At 45.5% G+C, this 7,857-nt stretch overlaps 1 protein-coding gene across 3 annotated transcripts in view; it reads right to left on the bottom strand.

The window, feature by feature from the left end:
* Gabpb1 (GA binding protein transcription factor subunit beta 1) overlaps positions 1-797 on the bottom strand; it is a 51,673-nt gene extending 50,876 nt beyond the window's left edge. For all 3 annotated transcript variants that reach the window (XM_055619503.1, XM_055619427.1, XM_055619578.1), the window contains exon 1: positions 315-797. The gene's annotated coding sequence lies outside the window, so the exon portion shown is untranslated. The remainder of the gene's footprint in view (positions 1-314) is intronic.
* Between the last annotated feature and the right edge of the window lie 7,060 nt (positions 798-7,857).

The following is a 7,857-nucleotide window of genomic DNA, read 5'->3' as shown; positions in this document are numbered from 1 at the left end:
GGGGCCCGCAGGAGGTGGCGGCGCCGGGCCGAGGAGGGGGCGGCGGCCGCCACCATGTCTGCCGCCCCTCCCAGGAGCCAAGCGCCAGGCGGACAAAGCGCGGCGGCGGCGGCGGCGCGGACACCCAGGCCGACCCCGCCGACCCCCGCCAAACGAGCGGGGCCAGGAGCCCCGGAAACCCGGCGCCTTAATGCAATAAACAGGAAATCGCGGGGATGATCTGGGTTCCGGGGGAAGTGGAATTATTTTTTACCAGCGAAGAGATCAACTTCCACATCCGGTGGTAACAGGGCCCTACACAGACCCGCACTGACCTGGAAAAGCTTCGGGAGCGCCGGCGGGGGAGCGGCGGGAGGAGGTGCGGGGACCGCGGCGCCTCGGAGCCGGCAGGGCTGACGCGGCCCCGCCACACACGGAGCGCTTCGCTGCACGGGGCGCTATTTTCCGAAAATGCCGCGTCTGGTCGGCGCCCAAAATCCCCACCGAAAAGTCCCCGTCGGCGCGGAGGGACACGGCGGGCGCACTCCCAGCATGCCCGCGGCGGCCCGGCCAGCCCGCGCCGGGTCCCGCCCCCGGGAGCGAGCCTTCCGCCGCTCTCCCCCGGCCGGGTTCCGGCGACCGAGGGGGACCAGAGGGTCTGGGTTTGACTTTGGACGGAGGGAGGGGAAATAAGCCATTTCTAGCGTTCGGCCACACAAAGGCGGCGGCGGAATGATCCGCGGGGCCGACCGCAAGTCCCGGCTCGCCCGGCGCCTGCGCGGCAGCGGGGTGAGCACCGCGGAGGCCATGTGCGCGGCCGAGGGTGCGCCCCGCGCCCCGGGGCGGGATGCGTGGGGCCTGGGTGCGTGTGCCGGGCGGCCCGTCTCCTCGCCGTGGCGCGTAAATCGCAGGGGTCGCGGCCCGCCCGGGGCTTAAGGTTGCTCGCGGGGTGTCCTGGCAGGCTCCCGGCGTGCGGAAAAGCAGCCGGGAACCTAGGATGTACCTTAAAGTCCCGGAAGGTCGGCCTGGACTCGCTGGTTTCGAGGAGCCAGTGCAGGAACAGAGGATGTTCCTCTTCGCCTGCTCTGAGCTGGTCCTGTTGTGAGGAGGATGCTTTGCGGGCTTTTTGGTTTTGTTTTAATGTTGCAACAGACTCTTTCTAGGTGTCTGTAGTGTCGGGCTTTTGGTTTACTTGTTTTCGAGACAGGGCTTCTCTGTAACAGCCCTGCCTATCCTGGAACTCACCTTATAGACCAGGGTGGCCCAGAACTTACGGAGATCCGCCTGCCTCTGCCTCTTTTTTTTTTTTTTTTTTTTCCTGGGATTGAAGGCGTGTGCCGCTGTGCCAAGAGTTCATTGGGAGCTGGTTTATTCGTGAGAAAAGGGTCTTATAAATTTAACCAATACCCAAAAATTCCACTTTGATATATTTAACAGAGAAGTCCACTCACTACCCGTAGAACGTTTGTCATCCAGTATCTAGGAATGGGAATACCTAAGAAACCACCGGGAATTTAACATAAGAGCAAAAAGGCTTAAATGAGATCCAAACTGTTCAGTGATTTGTGTGTGTGGCCTCAGATAGTAATCGTGTCTCCACTATTAATATAGTGAAAGTTTGTAGTGTGACTTAAATAGAATGGGAGAGCATAGTCCATGTTTTTTTTTTTTTTTTTCTCTTTTGTTTTAATATTTATTGGGGGGGGTTGTTGGGTTGTTTGGTTTGGTTTGGATTTTGGCTGGTTTTTTTGTTTGAGACAGGATCTTACTATGTGAAGTTCTGTCCTGGAATACACAGTGTAGACAGACGGTTGAGCTCAACCTCACAGAGATCCACCTCTGCCTCTCAGATTAAAGGCGTGTGCCAATACGTCCAGCTATTACAGATTTTTTTTTTTAATTATCACACTTTCCATAACATTTTGAGTAAATATTCAGTTAATGATTTCTGCCGAATTCTTGCCCTTGTGCTGTGGTATAACAAGTATATATCATCAGTGGTTATCCCCGCTGCTGAACGCGGTATGGTCTCAGAGGAAGTTCCCCACGCACTAACCTTCGTGGAGGGATCAAATGGCTCCATAGAAGCCATTCGCTTTAGTGAGGAAATTGGTGCAGGCCTTCCAACCAAAGGAAACAAGTTTAACAGGAAAGCACTGGGGAGACTGGAAAAAATGACACCATTTCAGGCATTCCCAGAGATGTATCTGTAGAGGTTTTAGTGATAGCCTCAAATGTCATCTTAATCAATGAATTGATCTTTTTGACCCATAACTATTAAGCAGAAAGTCCAAGGCATGGAGAAGCAGTAATTTGGAAGACGATGATGACTTGGGGTGAAGTAGTCACAAGTAAGAATGAAGAAAATGACAACTGCTTATGGGGGTTTGGAGAATTTGCTTGGCTATATGTAAGAATGATTGAGAGAGATGCCAGAGGGACCTGAGGGATGTGGATGTGTTCACTGGAAGTGGAGGCAAAGGGAGAGCAATATGTGCTAGGGAAGGTGGAGCTTCTGTTTTGACCATGTAAAGCCATGAGCGTGTCTAAGCAACGGTCATGCTGTTATTCATTCAGCAGCTGTTGGAACACCCATTCTCTATGATACTGTTCTGTGTGCTAGGAAAGAAAAATAGCAACAAAGAAGAGAGATGATACCACATAATTTCACTCAAAAAAATGAAAGGGTAACTGGATAAAGTAGTTCTCCAAGTGAAAAAGCAAACACTTGGTTAGAGATGGTATTGCTTGAGGCGTTGTCTGAGCTAGACCTTGAGTGGGAAGAAGTTGAGGCAGTTTGAAATCTAACAGAATCTCAAAGTCAGTATGGAGGAAGTCTAGGGGAGCAAAGAGAGGATGGTAAGAAGTGAGGCTGCGGCTCTGGTGAGATGAAGTCACTGAAAGCTGTGGGGAGTGGAGTAGCGTGGACAGCAGTAAAGACGAAAGCAGATGGATCCATGACACAGCTGTTACCAGACATAATCTGTCTTGCTCAGTAAATGTGGAGGGAGGGAAAGAGGAGTCAGGAGTGGCAGCTAGGTTTTGGGTAAGATCATGAAAGTATGACCATCAGGTAAAAATGGTATGCGACATAATTTTGTAGTAGCTACATTTAAAAAATGAATGTGAGCCGGGTGGTGGTGGCATAATCCCAGCACTCAGAAGACAGAGGCAGTTGTAGCTCTGAGTTCAAGGCCAGCCTGGTCTACGTAGTGAATTCCAGAGCAGCCAAAGCTATACAGAACTCTTAACTGCTGAGCCATCTCTCCAGTCCGCTAGTTTTAGTGTTTTTCATTACTCTTCTCAACTATTTGAAATCTAGCGTGTAAATAAATTTGAAGCATATCTCAAAAATTCATAAAATTTACTATTGAAAATTTACAGATGGGCGGTGGTGGCACACGCCTTTAACACCAGCACCTGGGAGGCAGAGGCAGGCAGATCTTTATGAGTTTGAGGCCAGCCTGGGCTACAAAGTGAGTCCAGGACAGCCAGGGCTACACAGAGAAACCCTGTCTCAAAAAAAAGTTGATTTACCTATCTATCTGGCTCCAGACATTAAAAAGATATGTTTTATGGTGATTAAGCCATGCTTATTTAACTTTAAGCTGAAGTTGAAGTTTAAAAAATAAATTCCCAGATTAGGCAGATTTCAATTGGATTAGTCCTAGCACTTGAGGCAGAGGCAGGTGGATCTAGATAGACCTTGTCTCAAAAAGAGAGAAAAGAAATGTTCTGAAGCCTGAGGATACAGCTCAGCAATAGAATTTTTGGCTATCAGCAAAGCACTGACCCCCCACTTCCCCTCCAAAAAAAGCCTTGAGTTCAAAGCTGAAGGAGCCCTGAAGGGTGAGTGGTTGGGTGCCAGCATTGTGTTTAAGGCTGGGAAGAGACCACTAGGTGGACCCTGGCTAAAGGCAATGCTTCCTTCCATTGCTTTGACTTTGTGAGATTCAGTTTTAGTTTTAGTTATTCTGGAAGAATGCAACCAAAAGCCTGATCTGTTAGTGCCAGTCCCCAGACCCCTTGTTCCTGGCCAAGACATTTAAGAAAGAATAAGAATCTAGAAGCATGGAACCATTTAACAGATTAGTACCTATAAATATACCATCCAGAGCTATATTGTGATGTTTTGGTTTTTTTTTTTTTATTTCCATTTTCTAGTAACTTGTTTTATAAAAGTATTTCTTAAACCAGGTGCAGTGGTACACACCTGTAATCCCAGAACTTGGGAAGTAGCAGGTGGATCTCTGAGTTTGCAGCCAGCATGGTCTACAAAAAGAAACCCTGTCTTGAAAAACAAGTATATACGTGTGTGTGTGTGTGTGTGTGTGTGTGTGTGTATGTATATGTATGTGTGTATATATATACATATATGTATGTATATATATATGGATGTTTTGCTTATATGTGTGTTACTATGCATGCCTGGTACCTGTGGAGACTAAAGAAGGTCAGAAGAGGGTGTCTAATCCCCTGGAACTGGAGTTACAGATGGTTGTGAGCCTCTGTGTGGGTGCTGGAAACCAAACCTGGGTTCTCTGGAAGAACAGACAGTTACTCTTAACCGAGTCTTCTCTCCAGCCTCCTAGCAGCAGCTCAGTAAATGCCACCTACTATGCATATCCTGCTAATACAGTGTCTCAAAATTAATTCTGTGGAACAGGTATTGTTAGCCTTGTCCAATAAGGAATTCTGCTGAGTAACTTGCCTCAGTCATCAAGAACCTAAGTGTTAAAGGCAAGATTCCAAACAGGCCTCTAATTCTGAACTGGCACCTACTGAGTTCCCTGACACAAAGACACAGTGCATTATTTTAGAGAGAATATATGGAATTACATTACTTCTCAAAATATTTGTTAATGAATTTAGGGGAACAAATAGTAATCTAAGTCCATTTTTTCAGACATTAGAATAACTGCACCTGCTTGCTTCTTGACAACGTTTCCTTGAAATGCCTTTTCTGTTCTTTCACCTTAAGGAGGTGCCTTTTTTTTTTTTTTTTTTTTTTTTTTTAAGAATTTAAACCATTAATGTCACAGCTTGTTAAGCGGTGTTTACTAATTGCTGTTATTTGGTTGTGGTGGTAGTGTTTTCTCAAACTTGTGTTGATTAGCTGTTCTGGGATTATGTATTAGCTATATTTAATTTTCTCTTCAGTACAGCTGGCTTAATGGATATAAATTTCTTAGAAAGTTTTTCTTTTGACTATGACTGATAGTTTTACTTGTATAGTAGTCTTGGCTAGTGTCTGTGGTCCCCTGGCTTTCAAAGTTTCCGTTGAAGTCAGGCATTAATCTGCCTTTGTAGGTGGCCTGATCTCTCTTGTTACTTCCAACATCCCTTCTGTACATTCAGTGTTTTTATTATCTGACTACATAGTTTCATTTCTGGTTTTGGCATTCTGTATACCTCTTGCACCTTGATAAACAGCTCTTTCCTTAGATTTGGGAATTTTTCTTCTGGTTTTGTTGAAGATTTTTTTTACATCTTTGACCTGCATTTCTTTTATACTTATTCATAGATTTGATCTTGTTTGTTTGTTTGTTTGTTTGTTTTTCAAGACAGGGTCTCTCTGTGTGTCCCTGGCTATCCTGGAACTCACTCCACAGACCAGGCTGGCCTCAAGAGGTCTACCTGCCTCTGCCTTCCAGGTGCTAGGATTATAGGTGAGCACCACCACGCTTGGCCATAGATTTGGCATTTTTACAATGTTGTAGATTTCTTACATATTCTGCTCGGGTTTTTATTTTCGTTGACTATTAGATTTGTTTCCTCTGCCTTATCTGTACAACCTGATACTCTCTTTTCACCCAATCCAATCTGTTGAGAATACCTTTGAGCTTTTTTTAAAACTTCCTAAGTTTATTTCATTTTTGCTTTTCTTCATAAATTTTGTCCTTTTTTTAAATTTTATTTTCATATCTTGAATTGTTTCATTATTTTGTATAACAATATGTTTTCTCAGTCCTCACTCAGCCATTTATTCATATCTTCTTCGAGTTTCTTAAATATAACTGCTGGTTAAATCATTGCCTTGTGTGTTAGCCAATTTGCAGTTCTCCAGGAACATTGTTATGGGAGTCCTCGCTTCTGGAGGAGACATCCTATCTTGGTTTTTCTTATTTGTGTTTTAGACATGGGACCTAGGCTGATGTTAGGTCATTGGTAGTCCTGCTTGGTGTGGAGATCTTTTCTTGACTTCCATGAGTGGGTGTTTGGATCTTTGTTTACTGTTACCATGGATTGTGGTCTAACAGAGGGATCTTGGTTAGAGTGATTGGGGTTAGTCTGTTTATAAAGTTCTCTGGAGGGATTGCTGGGTTCTGCAGGGCATAGGTTCACATTCTGAGTGGGCAGTGCCCTGTGGGTGTGGGGCACAGGATAGTACAACTTTCTCTAATGGGTTGGGTGGAAACTACACCTGAGTCCTTATCTTGGGTCAGGCACACAGTGTGTCATGTGGTCCCAGGGTCTCTTGGTGTAGGCGTGGGGGCAGACTGGCTCTGGAAGTCCATACCTGGAGTTCTAGGTATTCTTCCACACAGTACTGGAACATCATGGGGTGGCTCATAGGCAGGCAGGTGAGTGAAATGGATCTGTTGGGGGTGTCCTTGAGATCTTTGTCAAACTCCACACAGTACCAGGCAGCACCTGGGTGATTGATAGTCAAGTCAGGTAGGCAGAATGGGTCTGGAAGTCCTTAACCTGGAATTCTGGGTTGGACTCGGCTGTATTTGTGAGTATCCAAACCCAGGTCCTCATATTTTCACAGCAAGCACTTAACCCACTGAACCACCTCCTCCATCCCAGTAGTATGAGATGCTACCTGATAGCATTTTCCTTACAGTAGACCCTTGCTGCTGCTTTTGCAAGTTTTGAGGTTTGGATGTAAAATGTGCCACACAAGTTCAAATGTTTGAATAGTTGGTCCTCAGCTGGTGTGCTGTTTTGAGACATTGTGGAACATTTAGAAGGCAGGGCTTAGCTAGAGGAAGTGCTGGTTCAGGGGCTGGAGCAAGCTTAAGTATTTATAGCCCAGCCTTGTTTCCTGTCCTATCTGCTTCCTGATCTGCTTAGACATGAGCCAATAGCCTCACATTCTTGCTACAGCCGAGAGTGCCTCCCACTACCATGCCTTTCCTGCCAAAATAAACCTCACCCCCATTAATTTGCGTCTTGTCATTTATTTGATTACAATGACCAAAGAAAGGCAGTGAGAATGAGTTTATTTAATATTCTAAATCCTTTGTTATCATTTTGACATTATTCCTACCATCTTCACCAGAAGCAGAATGCATTTTAAGAAACTACTCTGTGGGATGGTGTTGTGTGACTCTGTTCCTGGAGAGAGACATGAGCAAATGTCTACTCAGTAGATGGGGCAACATTGTAGACCAAAGTAAGGAAGGATACCACCACAGTCCAAGTTGGTGAACAATAGAGTTTTATTAGGGTTTTTTACAGGAACAGAAATGACTCAAAATCCCACTCCAGTATGGTGATAATTAACAAAAGCTGGAAACTTGAGGGAGACTGCAGAGCCTGTAGGCAACTAAACAACTTAGAGAATGTCTTCCCGGTAGTTCAGTTGTTCTGCACATCTTCCAGGCAACTTGGCAAGTCTGCTTCTAAGCAGTGTGACTTGTCTGAGATTCTTCTTAGCCAGCATTTCTCAACCTGTGGTCCGTGAATACTGAAGCACTTATTTCCAATGGTCCTAGGAACCCCCCTGACCATACATTTATTTTTGCTGTTACTTCATAACCGTAATTTTGCTGCTGGGTCCTAAGACAGCTATTCTAGGCAGATTGGCCTGTCTAAGAGTGCCTTTCAGGCAATCTCTACTGTTTATCTACACAGGGAGGGAGGAGTCTA

This window comes from Psammomys obesus, unplaced genomic scaffold (genome assembly GCF_907164565.1).
Source record: "Psammomys obesus unplaced genomic scaffold, mPsaObe1.curated_primary_1811, whole genome shotgun sequence".
Classification (NCBI taxonomy): Eukaryota; Metazoa; Chordata; class Mammalia; order Rodentia; family Muridae; genus Psammomys; species Psammomys obesus.
This window is presented reverse-complemented; position numbering and strand designations above follow the sequence as displayed.